The 21,153-nt window shown below is 43.6% G+C and overlaps 1 protein-coding gene across 2 annotated transcripts in view; it reads right to left on the bottom strand.

Moving 5' to 3' along the window:
- Positions 1 to 21,153, bottom strand: part of KLHL1 (kelch like family member 1) — a 230,053-nt gene that overhangs the window by 7,607 nt on the left and 201,293 nt on the right. The gene's annotated exons all lie outside the window — the stretch shown is intronic.

Below are 21,153 nucleotides of genomic sequence, written 5' to 3'. Positions count from 1 at the left end.
GGGCTATCCAAAAACAAATTAGTGGTTTCTGCATATTTACAGGGTTCCTTGAGTACACAGAACAAATTCACTGGTAAATTAGAAGAGTAATGCATTTTTAAAAATTCAAAATGGTGCAACATGGACCTATGGAATCTTGAGAGGACTTAAGCTATGGAATTTTGAGTATGTCAGTTGAAGGAAAGGAAAATGGAAGAGAAAGGAAGGATTTGACTCTGTAGAGCACTACAAGGCTCCTGATCAATACTGGCTACCTACACTCCAATCTCCTACAGTCTGGGGATACAACATTTTGTTGTAGGTCCACACTTTTTTTATTGCATTCTTCTATTATATTAACAGTGTACAGAGTCAGAGATTGAAGACAATTTTGTCTATAACACAGGCTGCCTGACTTTATGTCTGCCTCGGATATATCCACCACATGTTGAATTCCACAAGAAGTACCAGAGAGGAACTACAGCTCATCGGCAGTACACAAGTTTTGCATGCCAAAGTTCTCAAGTCTGATTAGCAGCATCTCCAGTTTAAAAAGATCTCAAGTAGCACTGTAAAGAAAGAAGGGTTCCACTAAATCCAGGAGGGTGTCCGCATGGCTAACCAGCCAAGTTAGAGAGGCTGTGAAGGGCAAAGAAGCTTCCTTCCGTAAATGGAAGTCTTGCCCTAATGAGGAGAATAAAAAGGAACATAAACTGTGGCAAAAGAAATGTAAGAAGGTGATACTGGAGGCCAAGCGAGACTATGAGGAACGCATGGCCGGCAACATTAAGGGGAATAATAAAAGCTTCTTCAAATATGTTAGAAGCAGGAAACCTGCCAGAGAAGCGGTTGGCCCTCTGGATGGTGAGGGAGGGAAAGGGGAGATAAAAGGAGACTTAGAGATGGCAGAGAAATTAAATGAGTTCTTTGCATCTGTCTTCACGGCAGAAGACCTTGGGCAGATACCGCTGCCCGAACGGCCCCTCCTGACCGAGGAGTTAAGTCAGATAGAGGTTAAAAGAGAAGATGTTTCAGACTTCATTGATAAATTAAAGATCAATAAGTCACCGGGCCCTGATGGCATCCACCCAAGGGTTATTAAGGAATTGAAGAATGAAGTTGCAGATCACTTGACTAAGGTATGCAACTTGTCCCTCAAAACGGCCATGGTGCCAGAAGATTGGAGGATAGCAAATGTCACGCCTATTTTTAAAAAGGGAAAGAGGGGGGACCCGGGAAACTATAGGCCGGTCAGCCTAACATCCATACCGGGTAAGATGGTGGAATGCCTCATCAAAGATAGGATCTCAAAACACATAGACGAACAGGCCTTGCTGAGGGAGAGTCAGCATGGCTTCTGTAAGGGTAAGTCTTGCCTCACCAACCTTATAGAATTCTTTGAAAAGGTCAACAGGCATGTGGATGCAAGAGAACCCGTGGACATTATATATCTGGACTTTCAGAAGGCGTTTGACACGGTCCCTCACCAAAGGCTACTGAAAAAACTCCACAGTCAGGGAATTAGAGGACAGGTCCTCTCGTGGATTGAGAACTAGTTGGAGGCCAGGAAGCAGAGAGTGGGTGTCAATGGGCAATTTTCACAATGGAGAGAGGTGAAAAGTGGTGTGCCCCAAGGATCTGTCCTGAGACCGGTGCTTTTCAACCTCTTCATAAATGACCTGGAGACAGGGTTGAGCAGTGAAGTGGCTAAGTTTGCAGACAACACCAAACTTTTCCGAGTGGTAAAGACCAGAAGTGATTGTGAGGAGCTCCAGAAGGATCTCTCCAGACTGGCAGAATGGGCAGCAATATGGCAGATGCGCTTCAATGTCAGTAAGTGTAAAGTCATGCACATTGGGGCAAAAAATCAAAACTTCACATATAGGTTAATAGGTTCTGAGCTGTCTGTGACAGATCAGGAGAGAGATCTTGGGGTGGTGGTGGACAGGTCGATGAAAGTGTCGACCCAATGTGCGGCGGCAGTGAAGAAGGCCAATTCTATGCTTGGGATCATTAGGAAGGGTATTGAGAACAAAACGGCAAGTATTATAATGCCGTTGTACAAATCGATGGTAAGGCCACACCTGGAGTATTGTGTCCAGTTCTGGTCGCCGCATCTCAAAAAAGACATAGTGGAAATGGAAAAGGTGCAAAAGAGAGCGACTAAGATGATTATGGGGCTGGGGCACCTTCCTTATGAGGAAAGGCTACGGCGTTTGGGCCTCTTCAGCCTAGAAAAGAGACGCTTGAGGGGGGACATGACTGAGACATACAAAATTATGCAGGGAATGGACAGAGTGGATAGGGAGATGCTCTTTACACTCTCACATAATACCAGAACCAGGGGACATCCACTAAAATTGAGTGTTCGGTGGGTTAGGACAGACAGAAGAAAATATTTCTTTACTCAGCGTGTGGTCGGTCTGTGGAACTCCTTGCCACAGGATGTGGTGCTGGCGTCTAGCCTAGACGCCTTTAAAAGGGGATTGGACAAGTTTCTGGAGGAAAAATCCATTATGGGGTACAAGCCATGATGTGTATGCGCAACCTCCTGATTTTAGAAATGGGTTATGTCAGAATGCCAGATGCAGGGGAGGGCACCAGGATTTGGTCTCTTGTTATCTGGTGTGCTCCCTGGGGCATTTGGTGGGCCGCTGTGAGATACAGGAAGCTGGACTAGATGGGCCTATGGCCTGATCCAGTGGGGCTGTTCTTATGTTCTTATGTTCTTAAGCATGGCTAGGAAAGCCCTGGAATTAGGCTAGAATTATTCTCTCCATATAGAGGGCCGCATTTGACAGGGTTGTAGCTTGCCAAAAGCCAGCTAGTGAATTTATGGCTGTGGCAAAAGTTTCAGCTGGAGATTTCCTGACTTAAAATTCACACTCCTACTCACTACATTACGTCTCATCTCATGCACAGCTTGACTACAGGTTCCTAGTCTAGATAGGTATGGGTAACATAGGTATTCAGCAAGTCAACTCTTACGATTTAAGTAGTAAGTAGACATCAATGGCTATGCAGACGAAGAAGAGTAAATTAATAGTTTACAACACTTTCAGATACCTGCTCAAAGCCAGGAATCTCTTGAAATGCCTGACCTCAAATGCTATGTAAAAATAGCAAGCAGGAGTTTTTATGAGATGAGATTTAACAATAGTGTTTCACATACAGAATCATTACAACAAACATATTACTATTATTATATCCATGTTGCAGAGGGCCTTTAAGAGTCTATCCAGGAGACAAGCAGCAGCCACACCGACTTAGCATGTGAGCAGTGGGGTGGGGGGTGGTCACAGTTTGCCTTCTCAGCCCCTTCACTGGCTGGGCTATAAGCCTGGTCTTCTCTCACCACCTGGGAGCTCCTTTCCCACACCCCTGAATTATTTTCTACCCTCTGCACCTTAACCCCCTAATAGACTTTGCACTCAACAGAGAGGTAGAGACCCAACACAAGTAGGTGGCAGAGACAAAGGATCGGGTGGAGCAAGAAGTGGCTTCCCCACTCATCCCTCTCCACCACCTTCATTCACCCCTCTAAGAATCTGAAGTTGCTTTTTTTTTTTTAAACCCTCAGAGTGCCTACCAGCTTCAAGGAAGGACTCCTTGCAAAAGATCCAAGTCTGGATCCTGCAACAACCAGGCAGGATGGGAGGTGCATCTCTTCCAGTCAAGAGGCCTGACTTTCTCCTCCTCTTCCTGATGCAGCACCTGATGCCTGCAACAGACCCTGTTCTGTCCTTCTCTTTTCCTTCCCCTGTCCTGGGCTGCAAGTGGCTGATTTGGACTGCACTTGCTCCCTCCAGCTCCCACAAGCCCCCAAGCTGCTGAGTATGGAGTGAAGAGTGGCCAGAAGCTGTTTGCCACAGGGGCCTCTTCAAAGGGGAAAAAATAGCAAAAAAACTTTCTGACCTTTGGAGAGGCAGCGATGGTGAACACAGTCCTTGGCTGCTCTCCATTCCTTGCTCCACCAACTCTCCCCAGCACCAGCCCCCCCCCCAGCCTCCAACTACCTCATGGCCTCCAACACAGCCTCAGTTGCACCTGCTGTGAGAAGTCAGCATGTTCCCAAACCACACAGAGAAGTACGGTGATCCTCCTTAACCCCCTGGAAATGAAGACAAGCCGGCCTATCGAATGCAGAGCAAGCAGGAGAAATGAAAGGAGAAAGCTTTCTCGGATGAGGAGAAAGCAGGACTGAGGGGGGAGCCATGATAAGGCACTGTCGAGCTCTGATTGGTGACTGGGGCTGCCACATTTTTTCCCCTCCTGGGATGCCTTGAGAGTTTTTCCCCCCTTTCTTCAGGAGACCTCACTGACCACATGGCAGGGTCCTGTGAACCACCTGTGGTCCCTGGACCATGGGTTGGGAACCCATGATCTATGCTGACTGTTTTATGACACACAGATTACCAGCTTACATGCCATTTAAGATAGGTTTATACACAGAAGTCCTTAAAAATCCTTTAAAACTATTTAGCATTGCAATTATAAAAAAAATACTCAATAACTAAAATTCCAAATCCGTTTGGAACTTGCTCCAGGGCAAACAAAACATAATTAGTTCCATCTCGTGGTGCACCCCATAAGAGCACACAAGAAAATTATTCGGATTGCAATCTAAGAATGTTGCCACAATGACTGCATTTCATATAAGAATATTTCAAGGATTTTGTATCGTTTTGACTGTTGTACATTGCTAGTGAATAATAAAATTTATAGAAACATTGGCTATCTTAAAGTCCAAGCAGTGAGCAAAATGGGATGCAAATCTTCTATCTGTGAAAGAATTATTCACTTGGAAGTGTTTATTATTCTAAACCAGGGGTGCTCAATAGGTGGATCGCGATCTACCGGTAGATCGCGAAGCAAAATGAGTAGATCGCGGAGTGCCGACCCCCCCTTCAGGTGCCTCTGGGAGGAAACGCCGGGAGTAAGGCCCGGAGTAAGGCTTCAGGCTTACTCCCAGGTAAGTGTGGCTAGGATTGCAGCCTCACAGCCTAATCCTAGGCATGTCTACTCAGGAGTAAGTCCTGTTATACTCAGTGGGGCTCAAGGTACACCAACATACATTGTACACATAAATGTTATATGTTATGATGTCGCGAACATTGTAAAAAAAACTCTGGTAGATCTCCGGGCCTTGCTGGGTTTCAAAGTAGCTCTCGAGCCAAAAAAGTGTGAGCACCCCTGTTCTAAACACTCCATGAATTCTAAGCTAGTTAAATGTACATTTAAGATTATGTTTCACTGTTAATGAAGCTCTGTTCTACTATTGCTGCTACTTGATCTTCTGACGATATGGCAGTGTGAGGGACTGTAATTAGCCTTATACTCTGTCAAGGAAGACTGAAAAATCTCATTTGGCAAGTGTCTCACCAATGTATTACTTTCACAAATGGGCTGGTACATCATGGCAGTATATATATGTTCACATCTGGGTTTCTAACAGCACAAGCTTATGCATGCCTAAGTAGAAGTAAGCCATAATGTGTTCAGTGGAGCTTACTCTCAAGAAACTGGGTATAGGATTTCTGCCTTAATTCTACAAGGTAATTTGAAATCTGAACATCAGATTTAACTTCTAGAATCACCAATGTGTTCAACCAGTGCTTCTCACACATTTAGCACTGGGACCCACTTTTCAGAATGATAATCTGTCAGGACCCACCGGAAGTGATGTCATGACCAGAAGTGCAGGAAAATTCTTAACACTCTTAGAATGCAATCCTACCCACACTTACCCAGGAGTAAGTTCCATTTACTATCATTGTTTGAAAGAATATACATAGTAGCTTGTTAAAAGTACAGGTGCAACATTTCCCCAAATGCAGTCACATACCATGGGAGCAGCAAGTCTTATATAGTAAAAATAAAATATTGAAATGAATGGGGACCCACTTGAAATTGGCTCGTGACCCACCTAGTGGGTCTTTACCCACAGTTTGAGACCCACAGTTTGAGAAACAATGTGTTAGACATTATTGTTAGACATTATTGTAGCAGCTGCCATTAATCGCTGCTGCTTTCTAAAAGCCACAGCAAGTTTAATAGCTCTATAGGTATATCCATCTGTGTGTAGATAGGGTGAATGCAAGAAGAAGGAAGAAAGAACAGTCACATCACAAGGACTATATCCTTTACACAGATAACTATTAAAGTAAATACATTTTACAGGGTAAGGGGCTCACAATAGGATGACTTCTTCTTTGTTGTAAGCTATTTTGAACGCAGCCTGTTGGAGGGAAAAGGCAGGAATTAAATATTTGAAAGGAACACATCTTCCTGGTGCATGGCTGGCAGGTTGCATTCAGCTGGGTACGACAAGATTTTACAATCCTGCTTGCATTGCACATGGAGTGGGGGATGCACAGGCACTAATCTATCACACACTCCTGTATTGGAGTATATGTGAGCTTATGGAATATGAAAACAGGTTATAGGTGATATCAGCTGTTAGGTGTGTGATAGCCCCTCACAGATATACAGTCAGATATACAGTCCTGACAACTTACTACAGAAATGACTGATAGTAATTCCTACTGCTCAAGAGAGAAAGCCTAGAAAATGATGCTTAGTGTACTTGTCTGGTTAAGAGATAGCAAATACACTGTAAGCTAAACATTTTGAAAAGTATGTCTGCTTAAGATGTGTTGGGCTTAAGATCATGGCAGAAATTTGATCATGTATCATGGCCAAGTCCTGAACAAAGGCTTCTCAACCTTGTGAAGACTTTGTGGAGCAAGTTAGATTTCAAGCAATTCAGTTTTTAGGGTATTACTGAAAATGTCTGGGGATGCTGGGGGAAAAAACACACTCTTCAAGATAAATTTTAAAATATTTCCTACAAGGATTAAAAATGTTTGATATTGGTTCTTTTAACTACATTTAGAAAGGAAGTAAGCACCTTTCTGCGTGGGTCTTCGATGAGAGCAAAAGATGATTTTAACCACCACGATGTCATTACAATTGCCTTTGGTTGTGGGAAATTATGTTCAACTCTCTGAGCAATCATCAAGCTCAATGACAGCCCAATCCTATCCAGGGTCTACAGCAGCAGATCCCCTGCTGCAAGTCCCACTGCAGTGGGGCAAAGGCAGCACTGCCATTGCCCACTATTCATTTCAATATTTTATTTTTAATAAATTAGACTTGATGCTACCATGGTATGTAACTACATTTGGGGAAATGTTACAGATCTGTACTTTAACAGGCTACTATATATTTTTTTTAACAATGATAGTCAACAGGCTTACTGATGGGTAAGTGTGGATAGGATTGCAGCCTAGTTTTTTAAAAATTTGCAAAATTTTCCTGCTTGATGATGTAACTTCTGGCAATGACATCATTTCTGGTGGGTCCCAACAGATTGTCATTATAAAAAGTGGGTCCTAGTGCTAAAAAGTTTGAGAACCACTGCACTATACTTTAGCTTGGTATGGTCAATGTCACGCTTCTGCAGTTTACCCTGTTTCACAAGGTAAGAGGTTGAAATATCACTCTTGAGCTCCTTGGGAAAAAGATGGGACATAGAAGTAATACTTCAATATTTACGTAGTATTTAAAAAATGTGAGAGTCTTCCACTGGAGCTTAATTTAAGAGACATGCATACTTATTTCACAATTGATTGTTTTAATCTCTGCACAGTAATCACAACAACAAGGCGAACTATTTATGATTCAGAAATGGTGGTGAGTGTGGAGCGAGGGGCATTAATAAACCAAGAGCTGTTTGTCACAATGTAAGCAGATAATTTCCTTACCTTACGTATCATGGAGATACGTTTTCTTATTTGTGCTTGCTTTTGTAAGCAAACATATTTCTTCTGTCTTTCTTGTTTCACAAGAGATCATAACTAACATATGAAATTGTTTTCTACCAGGCAGTGGAATTTAAGTGACATTTTCTGAACAGATCAGTCATTTTAGATATAACACTGTTCAGGATCACATTTTTTTCTAGTTGGAACATCTGAAAATAGTCCACTGTTGTATAAAATAATATTCCAGTGATCCTTTTCCCTTCTGTCTCTGATAAAATGAGATGGATCAAAAATGTATTTTAGGATTTAATCCCATGTGTAATAGGGTCAGTTCTCTTTATATGCAAATTCACTATTTACGAATTCACTTACCTGCGAGGGGCAGAATTGCTAACTACCTCTCATTATCCATACCTTTGTTCTTGTTATCTGATATGCAGAGACCTTCCAGAAGCTTCAGGAACCTTCAGAATGGCACCTGCGACCAGTGTGGACTTCTTTAAAATGGCTGGTGGAAGTTTCTACCACCCATTTTAAAGGGTTCCATGCTGGTCAAGGGTGTCATTCTGAAGGTTCCTGAAGCTTCTGAAAGGTCTCTGCAGCATTCAGAGATCTTTTGGCACTTCCTGCTGCACTCTGCCGGCTTCCTAAGGATCTCTGCTAGGTTCTTCTAGAGGCAGGTAAGGTTCCGCTTCCTCCCTAGAATATTCCTTGCACCTAACCCCATTGATTCCATAGGATCAGTGGTTCATTATCTGTGAATTTGCTATCCGCTGGAGTTTCCAGAAACCTGACTCTAGCGAATAATGAGAACTGACTATATATGTATATGTGATTTGTGTGTATACTGACACACCAGGGCATGTGGCTTACCAGGGTGGCACTGAAAGCAGCATATTCCCCTCCGAAAAACTATTTTGGTTTTGGCAGTTGCTTCTAGAGTTATTGTTTCTCATATTGCATTGGACATGTTAGGGTATTCTTTGAAAAAAAAAAATGCCTACCACCTCAACAATTACTGCTGGCAGAAACAGCAAAAGAATTCAGAAGGGGGGAAAAGGTGCAAAAAAGCACCACCACATAAGTCTTAACCCCTCCCTTTCCAAAACTTTCATACCTAACTCCAAATTGCTATACAGCTTTTGGCCATTCCAGTATTAGATCCCCATCCCCAATTGTGGCCCAAATAGAGTTTTACTGGCGGCTGCATGGCCTTAGTACGCACACAGACAAGTTCCAACCCATTAAATAATATTAACTGATTAATTATCTGCCTTTGAACCACTTTGCTCATTAAATTTTAAGAAATGTTTGTATGTCTTCTACAACTGAATGTCTCTATTGATAGAATTGTCTGAATGAATGACTGAAACCTCAATGTGTGAAACTTTTTGAGAGAATGATGTGTAATCAGGCTTGAAAGTTGACATAAATAGAATACTATGCATTGTTAGAATTGAAAGATATTTTTAGTATTTTGTTTTTCATTCCCTGTTACAGTTAGTTCAATAGAAACAACATATTTATTTTTAATGGATTTGTATTCTGCCTTTGTTTATTAAAATAAGCCTAAGGGCCCAACCGTATCTAATATTCCAGTGCCAGTGCGGCTGTACCAACGGGACATGCAGTGCAACCTGTGGTCAGGTGGCAGTCACAGAGTCCTCCTCAAGGACATGGAGGAATGGGCAGGAGGGCAGGACATGGTATGGGCAGGAGGTCTGGTCTAGAGGGTAGAGCCTCCGTTAGCCCGAAGATAACATCAGAAGGTCGCCAGTTCGAGGACATCGGCAGCTCCCTGAACGGCTGAGAATGGCGAGAACTTGAAGCAGCTGACAAGCCCAGCTGAGTGATTCCACCTGCTCTTGGTGTGAGCAAGAAGCGTCTTGGCTGCCTTCCATGAGAGAGATGGAGCTGCTTGTCAGCCTGCGTGGGAGAACTGGAGGCCAGAAGTGAGACCAAACCAGGAAGATCCATCTGAAATGTTGTTGGTTCTTGGAAGAGAGAACCTCTATGATTGTGAAAATCCCCTTGAGGGATTTAGAAACGCCTGCCTATGTAAACCACCTTGAATAAAGTCAGAGGAGTAATCCGATAACCAGAAAGGCGGTATTTAAATACCTATTTATTATTATTATTATTATTATTATTATTATTATTATTATTATTATTATTATTATTATTATTATTATTATTTTGTGTTCCCTTACCTGGTGGCTGCACTAGTGCTGGAAAGTTAGAAAGTTGGGCCCTTAGGGCCCAATCCTATCCAACTTTCCAGCACCGGTGCAACTGCAATACAGCCCCGAGGTAAGGAACAAATGTCCCCATACCTTGAGGAGGCCTCTGTGACTGCCACCCCACCACAGGTTGCACTGCATGCCCCATTGGTACGGCTGCACTGGCACTGGCAAATTGGATAGGATTGGGCCTATTGGGTAGGAGTGCAGCCATACTGCAACCACCAGGTAAGGGAACACATGTCCCCATACCTTGATGAGGCCTCTGTGACTGCCACCCCACCACAGGTTGCACTGCATGCCCCGTTGGTACGGCTCTAAGACAGTTAACATAAGTTTAATGGCACATTAAAATAACAGCATAATATTGTCCCAATAGTGGTGACTCAAACAGAGGCTGAGATGCCAATACTAAGGTATCTAGTAGAATTTTTGACTGAGGAAAGATTTAAATCAGGCAGCTCAGGGGTTTCCAGCCTTTCAACTTTAGGGCTCCTGGACCTGGACCTTAAAACAGCTGTATAGAAGAGGAAATTTCAGCAGGTGCAGCTTATTGTCTCACAGATGAAGCCCTAAAGTTGAAAGGTCTGTAGCTCAACTGCTGTAGCTCATGTGCTTACCCACTACATTGCACCAAATGCCTGCACAAGAAGATGGGGACGTGATTGTGACATAAAATTATGCATGGAATGGACAGAGTGGATGGAGGGATGTTCTTTTCCCTCTCTCACAACACCAGAACCAAGGGACAACCACTAAAATTGACTGGTGGGAGAAGAGACAAAATATTTCTTTGCAAAGTAAATGAAGTTAGTACTTTGACACAGGATGTTGTGATGGCACCTGGCCTAGATGCCATTAAAAGAGTACTGGACATATTTATGGAGGAAAATTCTATCACAGGTTACAAGCCATGATGACTGTATGCAACCTCTGGGTTTTAGAGGTAGCCTATATCTAAATGCCAGATGCAAGGGAGCAGCAACAAGATATGGGTATCTTGCTGACTTGTGAGTTCTCAGAAGCAGCTGATAGGCCATTGGGAGGTACAGGAAGCTGGAGGAGATGGGCCTTGGCCTGATCCTCTTCTTATGTTCTTATGATGCTCACCAAAATGATAAATCTGCACACACCATGAAGAATTGCAATTACACGACAGGGAGCACACGGTACACATGCAGGACCCCACTAATTACCTCATTCTTATGTTAGCAGCTGCATAGCATAGCATAGTCTGCAGCTATGTTTAATTTTTACTTGAATACATCAAAAGTGGATTCAATCATGGTTGTATTACTCTGAGTGGCCTCAGGTAGGGAGGGTTTCTAGCTAGAATTCCATCCCTCCTCATTAAAACATTACCTTCCTTTCATTCTATTTAGGCTCGCTGAAGACATATATTACAGAGTTTGGTTTAAGCGTCACTCAATCGTTCATTCAGACTTTCAGCCATTTTAGAGTCTCTTCTATAGCTGGCTATCTATGATTGCTAGCAAGTTTTCACTCTGCTCAAAAGCTGCTCATTCAAAAAGAACGTGTGATGTGCAGGTTATACTGATCGCACAAAAGCCTTTCAGGGACTGCACTCCAGGAATATGCTTTTATGAGAAAAGGTGTTAAAGATCAGGCTCACACACTGAATTATGAATGGGTTCTGATGATTCAGTTAGAAGTAAATGTCACCAAAAGATCTGTCATTTGATGTATTGAAGGCAGAAAAGCAATACTCTCTGGGAACCAGCAATCATCCACTAATAACTATTGACATTGAGATGTATTCAGGGGGAGGCAGTGGAATCACTAGGAGGAGGTGTAGGGGCTGCGGGTCACACCAGGTGACGCGCAAGGGGGGTGACAAGCTAAAATTGCAGTGGTTAGGAGTAACCCCATCATGCTAAATACCGTTGGATGTGGAATTTCCAGCAGAATGCAATGAAGAAAACTGGAGTGAAATATCTCCTTTCTATCAAATGGTATTGGCAAAAAAACTGGAAAACAAAAAATGCATGGAGTATTTTTCCATTCCATTTTTCCAATGGAAAATGAAACCGAGCAGTATCGCGTGTTTACTTGCGAGTAGGCGAAAGTGCCTTAGTCCGTTGGAATGGGCAGGCTGAGAAGAATCCAACAACACCAGAATGGTCCTGATCCAATGAATATAGCCCCCCAAAAACTTGCAAGAATTCCCTCCAAGCTGGTGAATGTATTGAGCCCTATGGAAAGCGAAACATGGTCGCATTTATTCGTGAGTAAGCAAACATGCCTTGGCACATGGGCAGGTCAGGTAAAGGGAAATGTGAGGCACCAGAATGGTCCTGGTTTGATGCAACTGGAGCTCAACAAATGCGCCAGAAGGCAGCCAGCCCCCATTGAAAAAAATAAACAGAGGCTTGACAGGGTAAGGTGAATTTTTTTCTGTTTTGGGCTGCAATCCTATCCACACTTTCCTGGGAGTAAGCCTCACTGACTATAATGGGACTTACTTCTGATTAGACAGGCATAGGCTTGAACTCTCAGACTTGTAAAGCCAGGTGGGTCCTGATAGTGATATGCTTGAAATATAAGAACTTAAATTGAACTGGGTACTGGGTGAAAATCTTACTGATTCTTTTTTTTGGGGGGAGGGGGTGTTATTGCAAGCAGGGTACAGAGAAAATTCACTTGGTGGAACAGGACTGGCTTCCCCTTATTTAATTATTTGTTTTAATTTAATTTAATTATTTTAATTTGCTTTATGATGGGTTCTGGACAGATTGTCATTCTAAAAAGTGGGTCCCAGTGCTAAAGGTTTGATAACTGCTTCAATAAGTTGTTAGTAAGTTGACACCCTAGGGGAGGTGACACCACTAGTGACCAAAATCACTAAAATCACAGTTTGTAAGAATAATACCATCATGTTATATATCAATCAATATGTAATTTCATGCAGAATGCAGTGAAACAAACTGCGTTGAAATATTTTTATTCTATCAAAAGGTACAGCCAAAAAAACTAGTGGGGGCGGGGCGATATCAGATCACCACGCTCACCAGCTGGAGTATTGCTCCGCCCACTGCATGGGGGTGATGCGCTGGCCTCCTGCACTGGGTGACACGACCTCTAGTGATGCCAATGGGGGGAGGTACTACCATGTTGCATGATGGGCCCTTGACAAAATCATTGGACTTAGGCTGCAATCGTGTACACTTTCTTGGGAATAAGTTCTAATGAATTCAATTAGACTTGCTTCTCAGTAGGATTGCGTTGTTATCCAACCCATAAAATAGCACATGGTTCACAGGACACAATTGTCCACACTGAAAAAGCACTAATCTTGCTGGGTAAAAACTACATATTGAATGGCTGTGCTTTTGTTTCTAGACAAATTTATCCAGCCTCAGGGTTTAATGAAAAAATACTATGGATGGAACAGGAAAACAAGTCTCTTCCTTCCTGTCTGTCTGCCTGCCTCTTTCAAAATTCCCTTCAGTTCCCCCCATTTTTCTTTCACCTTCCGTAACTCTCGGCTGTCTCGTGTCCTCATAATACCCATTTTTTGGTCTCCCAGCCCCTTTTGTGACACAATCTTCATCTTTACTCCAAAGTCCCAGTGAATTCAATGGAAGCAGAGAGAGTAGCAGGCAGCAGTGGCAACTTTCCTGCCCCCTTCTCCATTTGCTCTTAGTTAACCCTCCCTCTCCCTCAATCCAACCAGAGGAGAATGGCTCCCATCAATGAGACAATCTTATCAGGATCATCCAACATATGGATGAACTCAGAAGTAGGTTCAATGGGATTTACTTCCAGAGAACTGTGTATAGCAGCAGTTCCCAAAGTCCAACTCACACTTGGGAATGCAGTCAGTATTTGCAGTGGTGGCACGGGGGTGGCATAAACCCTGATTATGCTGCGGCAATTGCAGCGGTGCTTGGACCAAGGGGCTTTTACAATACCGGGGGTCACACTGGCCTCCGGGTCAGAGAGGCCCACAGCCTCCCCACTGCTGCAAATAGCTCTAATTGGCAACTGGAGCCCACTTCTTGTTCAGATCAAAACCAGAAGTGGGTTCCGATCGCCGATTGGAGTTATTTGCAGCAGCTGGGAGGTCTGCAGAGGGGGCTGTGGGCTTCTCAGACCCTCCCGGAGGTGAGTGTGACCCTCCCAGGTACTGCAAAAAGGTATTGTACAAAAAGCCTCTTGTTCCTGGTGCTGCCGCAATTGCTGTGGTGCCATTGGAGCACCGATTTCTGGGCCTTGAGGGAAAATAACTCTCTTCCAATTCCCCTGGTGGGTCGCAACCCACTAGTTTGCTCCCCACTGGTATAGCCCAAGCAGCACAGCAGTGGGGAGCAAATGAGAATGCGGTTGGGTGATGAATTTTCCATTCACCAAAAATCATCTCAGTAGATTCAGGAGAGGTAATCTTGGGACTGGGATTGGCAATTGGCAATTTTAGCCGCCTTGGGTGCCCTCCGGGGAGAAAGGCAGATTACTAATCCAATAAATAAAATAATAAATAATAAATCTTGACCTTCTCCCTGTTTTGCAGTTTCCCACACACGGCCCTTTGACAGTGCAACTTGTTGATCCTCTCCCCCCACCCCACACACAGTGTGTATTATCAGCCTATGTTATAAGTCAGGAGTGGCCACCTTTCAAACTTAGGGCCCCTAGATCTTTAACAACTGCGTAGAAGAGGGCATTTCAGCAGGTCACTGCAGGTCACATCTCACAGATGACAAGCTGCACCCTGCTGAAATTCCTCCCTCTACACAACTGTTAAAGGTCCAGGAGCCCTAAGGTTGAAAGGTTGGCCACCCTCGTTCTAAGTCTACAGGTTATCTTTTAACCGGGTAGGGCAGGAACCCAGTGATCTACCTCCACCCTCCTTTAGGTATGGTTCCCCTTAACTATGCCATTTGTTCAGGACACTTTGATTTTACAGGTTCTGCCTCGTTATCCATTGGGGTTCTGTTCCGGAACTCCTAGTGGATTAAAAAAAATCAGTGGATAACAAATCAGTGAAAAAATAGCTTTAAAGACCCACTTCCAGGTTTCTTGTTCCTCTATTGTCACCCCAGAATACATTGGTATAAACTATATCACATTCAGCCACTAGATGGGGTAAATAATGGAATCTAATGGAGCGAAAATAGAATTATTTAACAGCATGAAGGTAGGAAATTGGATTTTGGTGCTTTTTCTCCTTGTTACAAGGCATTTAAAGGTGGACTTCGATATCAGTGGTGAGTCAAATTAGCGGATATCAAATCAGTGGATACCAAGGTCCCATCTGTATTTTTGGTGTGACACCTCATTCAGAAGGCTTGACATATTGTTAACAATACTGTACAGTGGGGAGCAGCTTCTCCCACCAAGGATAGTGAATTGTTGCCTGTCTTATTAGAGAGCTTGCGCCAGGTTTTGCAACTCACTTTTTTTTGTTATTGCAAGCCAATTTCTAGCTGTCTCCGCATCTCAGTTCAAATTCCTGTTTTCTCTTTGTCAAGTTGCATAACAAGCTAAAACAACAGAGCTTTTTTTGTTAAAGGTATAAACTGGCTTGTAGGAGGAAAATTTACCTCTCAAAGATGCATCTCAAAGATGCTTCTTGCATTGTGACTGGACCCATCTGACAGCCCAATTCTAACTTGCGTTGGAATAGGCAGACCTGAGCCATATCCAGCACAGACTGGGAGGTGGAAGAAGTGCAACTTGGAGTAAAGGGGACTTATGTAATACCCCAACCACCGCAATGGGGCTACTTGGATCTGCAGCAGTTAAATTGCTGGCACAGATTCAAACAGCCTGGTATAATGCTAAACTGCTTGGAAATGGGGCTCTAAGTGCTGGAGACCGGTCCCACCCACCCCCCCAAGCCCAATCCCTCCAGTGGCCTGCCCACTGCCTGCCGTGAAATGCCCTGAAAAGCCCTCCTTAACCCCCTTCCCTGGCCTCCCTAGGCCAGGGCAATCTTGCCTTCTTGGGCTGATGTGGAGGCTGTGTGCATCCTCTGCAGGTCGAAGTGTGTCCTCGCGTCAGCCCAGCCAACTCTTCCGGAGGCACAAACGTGCCTTATGGCACATTTGCAACACTCCTGGGCCAGCACAAGGGACTTGCGCTGGCCTAAGTTTATTCCAGGTTCATTCTGAGTCTACCAGCTGTGCATGTCAGGCTTGCCTGATACTTGTCAACACTCCAATTTTTTGCAGTCCAGGCAAAGAGCACAACCAGGAGGTTATTCAGTCATCCAATGGGCGACATTCATGTCATTCATGACTTAATTCATTGACAGGTCACAAGTTGTGCAGGCCTTAGATAAGGTTACTAGTATTCAGTATTTTAATTTATTTTAAAAAATTGGAATGGAAAGAAGGTGGACAAAAATTATCATTTCATTTCTAGGACTACATAGGTGTATCTACATGTAGATGTATCTACTTCTACACAGGACTACATGATAATTAAAAATAACATTGAAACCATTATGACTGAGGGCCCAATCCTATCCAACTTTTCAGTGCTGGTGCAGTCATGCCAATGGGGCATGCACTACATCCTGTGATGAGCAGTTAATCACAGAGGTCTCCTCAAGGTAAGGGGATGTTTGTTCCCTTAACTTGGGACTGCTTGTGGCTAAACAAGTGCTGAAAAGTTGGATAGGATTGGGCCCTAAGACACTTGGGTGAAATCTGAAAAATAATCTTGTGTGGCTTTGTTTCAGGTTTCCCATACAGATAATAGTTCATTCATATCAACAGTCAAGGCTGGCCTGCTTGTAAGAACTCTACTACACTGATCTTTCCCCCTGCATTCCTCTAATCATACCTTTGAGAAGGCTTGATAAAGGGCAGAGTATTTTTTTTTCTTTTTTTCCTGTTGGTTCTGAAATACAGTTATTGTGAAAGTGTTAAGGACTCCTGTGGGGTGCCCCAATTGTGACTTTCGACATTTCAGTCAGTATGTGACTAAGGGCCTAATCCTATCCAACTTTTCAGCACCAGTGCAGGCTCAATGCAGCCCTGAGGTACCGGCACTAGAAAATTGGATAGGATTGGGCCCTAAGGCTGCAATCCTAACCACACTTTCCACAATGGCTTATCCCTACTGAACAAAATAGGACTTACTTCTGAGCAGACCTGGTTAGGATTGTGCCCTTATCCTTTTTAAAAGTCAATCAGCAGTAGATGGATTATGTCCAGAAACTCTGTTAACAAGCACTGTTAAAGAAAGTCAGTGGTGAGCTCCTTTTTCTTTTGAATGTATATATACAATATTATTTCAAAGTGGAATGGAAATAATACCCATTTTAATGTGAGTCTTAGAACCCAGAGATCACTGTAATAGGAACAGTTAGTAAAGAAATAATGTGCATCTCTTTGATACAAGTAGGGTTTCTAATAATTAAATCTATCAGAATAAAATGTATCCCTGCAATTTCATTTTAGATTTTATAGTCCTTCTCAGAGCAGTATTTGCTTTGCAGCAAAAATAAGGTTAGTAAATACTCTGTGAAAGTGCAGTTCTTCCACAATAACTAATATCAATGATTTATATAACAAATTATTTAAAACAACTTAGAGTACAAGCCTATGCATGCATTCTTCCCCCTGCCGATGCAGCAAAGCCAGCATGGCTCATGCTGCATCTTTTCATTCCCTTACCCAGGGGAAAGCCTCTATGCAACAGAAGGGTCTGCTTGGACCTGTGCAAGTGAAATCTATGTTGTGCTTCCCCGTCCCCATCATGTTCTGCCCTCCCCCCCCTCCCCTGACAATTCACCTTTATCGGTGGGCCCTGATGGAGCTGTTGCCATGCTCATGGCCATGCCATGCCATGGTGGCAGCCAGTGCCCCCACATGTTGTCAGAAGCTTTTATGCAAATGCCGTTAGGCAGTCACAGCCCCATAGTATTAGGTACCCAAGAAGTTAAATACAGTGCCACATGCCAGCCTTGTGAGGAGAGAATGTGGACTGGATGGGAGCTGTCAGATTGAAACTCAAGACAGAGATGCTCTCAGCTAGTGGGACAGCCAATTCAGTGCGGCAGTATAGGGTTGCAGTCCCCTTGAAGAACCAGGTTTGTAGTTTGGGAGAGTTTCTAGATTTCCTGGACCCTCTGGAGAGTCACAGCAACCACCAGATAAGTTGGAAAAATCCTCCCTTCCTGGGCAGCAGCACCAGCATCTTGATTGTGCTGCTGCTTTCTGGCCTTGAATGGGAATGGTTGTTTTCTGCTTCCCCTGGTGGGTCACAACCCACCAGTTTGGGAATGACTGATTTAAAAGATTTTAGATAAACTTTAGAGTGGTATTTGGTTTTCTTTATTACTGTAGCTAGCTGCCAACACTGCATGGGAAGGTAGATGTGGGGGCTCTACATTGGGAAGCCTGGTAGACCTGGGCTCCAAAGACTTTTCCAGCTGTTGCCACTCTCCCCCCACACTGTTCCCCACCCTGGTTGGGGAAGAGGCCTTTCACAGACTTATTTCAGAAGAGGCAGCGATGGTACTATTATGTGCTCTAAAATGAAGAAAGAATAGCCATTGCTTAATTGAATGGCCCAGCCATGTGAATAGCACATTACAGGGTGCCTAACAGCATAATAAGGGGGTGGGGTGGGGTAGAGAGAGAGAGAGAGAGAGAGAGAGAGAGAGAGAGATAATGCTGGACACCTGTCAGAAGCCCCTGCACAACTGACCTACTTCTTGCTCCCTGATTGGGAACCAAACCAAACCACTTCAGTTCAGAGTTAAGGTAAAATGAATACTTCTGGAAAATTAAGAGGGAATGCCTGCTGAACAACCATGAGGCATATAGAATTATAAATGAGACATAGAATGTCTTAAAAATAAATAAGGATTGTGTGCTTAGGTTATCTAAAGTTAATGCAATTCATATTTTATGGAGGAAAAGAATATTTATACCATGATTTCATTGACCCACTTTATTCACTAAATTTTTATTTACCAAATTTCTACCCCGCTTTATCTCCCCAAAGGGCATTCAAAGTGGCTACTTGAGAACGTACTTTGGGATGAGCAATTAAGGGAGCAATCCAGAGGCACCCATGGGCCGGCGCAAGTCTCTTGTGCCGGCCCAGGAGGGTTGCAAATGTGCCCTAAAGCACATTTGGGCCTCCTTGGGAGTAAGCTGTGTCGGTGCACAGAGACTGAATCCAGCCTCTGTGGTGGCTTACTCCGTGAGCCTTGCGTTGGCCCAGCTGGGCCGATGCAAGGCTCTGGGGTGGGCAGGAGAGAGGTGTTCTTGGGAGGGGGGAAGACAAGCAGTGGGTGGCCTCGGGGGTGGGCGGGCGGGGAGTGGGAGGCAGGTCTGGGGAGATCGGAGCAGCTTCAAGCTGCTCCGCTCTCCTCGGACTTGTGCCACCTCAGGAAGTAGCGCAAGTCTGAGGAAACACATAGGGGCCAGTGTGCTTTACCTGGAAGTAAGGGGGAAAGTTTTCCCTTGCTTCTGGCTGAGTCGCCTCAGGCCCCTATCCTGCGCTGCACAAGCCTCTTGGCTTCCCTGTTCCAGTGGAGGTTGGATTGCCCCCTAAATTGTTTAAGGGACCATGTGCTGAGATAGCTGTGTTTTGTACTATCTCATGTAGAAGTATTGCATTTTTATGCTACTATATTCATTACTAAAACAAGAATTACCAAATTTTCTGTTGCTACAATTTTTGATGCTTTAAGTTTCCTATTGTTATGCTGTACCAGACAAACATTTTTCCCCATGAAATTATAAAACAAAACTGACCTTAAATCTCAGTTTAAAATAATGTTGCTACCTGTGGGCCTATTTCCATATGTTTAAAAGACACAAATCTATAAAAAAAACTGTACATTTATGGTGTGCTTAGCTATGCACAAAACAGAAAGAAAAAAAAAATAACAAATGGAATCTCCCTGGAAGATTTTAAAATTGTACTTAGAAGATCATTTAGTAAATCTACATTTTAGCTGACTGGCTAAATATGGTCATAAATTTACAAAACTATTCTTTTAAAGAGAATAAAGTTTTGCAGTTAAGGCAGATCTGTCCATTTGAGCTATTCTCAAACTTTTCAACAGCATGGGAAACTGATGCAGTGGAGCAATGTCAATTAGGAAGTTAACTATGTTTTATGGATGAATGGGCTACATGAGGTCAGCCACAGTGTCCAGGGAACAGAGGAACTATTTTTAGATATAATCAAAAGTAAAAGATGGTATTCAAAAGTTATATGTTTAATGATACATTTATTAGATGTGTGATAAATTCATCATTAATGACTAATGGGCAGGTACTATGATACACTGTAACCTCATATATAGATCAAAGCAGAAGTCTCATGATATGACTTTGCTTGCCAGGACACCAGAAAAGCAACTAAACTCTAGTTGCACTCATACCAATACTACTATTACGTATGCCAGACCATGTGAAGCCACATGCCTGCAGCTTGTGAGGTGTGAGGGTTGACGAGTGTGCTTTCTGAGGCTCTCCTTCAGCCCTGATCTGTGCCTTGGACAGATCAGGCACTGGCTCCTCTTGAGCCCACTGCTGCCTCAGACTGTCCTTGACACTCTTTCTCTCCAGTAGTTCTCTCAGCTTCTTCCTTTTCTCCTTGGCCAGTGGCACCTTCTCCTTAACATCCCCTCCCTGTCCTCCAAGTGCAGGAGAGGTGGGCAAAATCTTATGACAGGCATGCATCTCCCTCTCCATGCAATTTATCTTGACTCAAGTTGATGGCACCAGGGATGGGCCTTGATGTGATACCCCACCTCATTCTCAGTTGTTAGGGTGCCTTTGTAGGCCTTCGGTGGAAGGGTGCTATTGCCACCTTTCCAGTCTGGTTCAGTGGCTATAGTGTAGTGGATTTATCATCTAGGGACTTCCCCTGCCCTAGGAAGTGGGCAGTAGCGTAACTAGAGGGGGACAAAATAGTAGTAGTAGTAACTTTATTGTCATTGTGCTACAGCACAATGAAATTTATGCACCTTTGAGAAACAAGCATAAATATATACTACAATTCCAACAATCACACTCTACACACTCACTCACACATTCTATACAACATGCATCATAATAAAAAAACAGACCATAATGCCCAGGAGCATGGTAACAACTATATCGCCTTATTCAATGTAATTATGGCTGTGGGATAAAAACTGTTCAGGAATCGTGTAGTGCTGCTCTAATAGTTCT

This window comes from Tiliqua scincoides, chromosome 3 (assembly GCF_035046505.1).
Source record: "Tiliqua scincoides isolate rTilSci1 chromosome 3, rTilSci1.hap2, whole genome shotgun sequence".
NCBI classification, from domain to species: Eukaryota; Metazoa; Chordata; class Lepidosauria; order Squamata; family Scincidae; genus Tiliqua; species Tiliqua scincoides.
The sequence above is the reverse complement of the archived record's forward strand: the minus strand, read 5'-3'. Positions and strand labels throughout refer to the sequence as shown.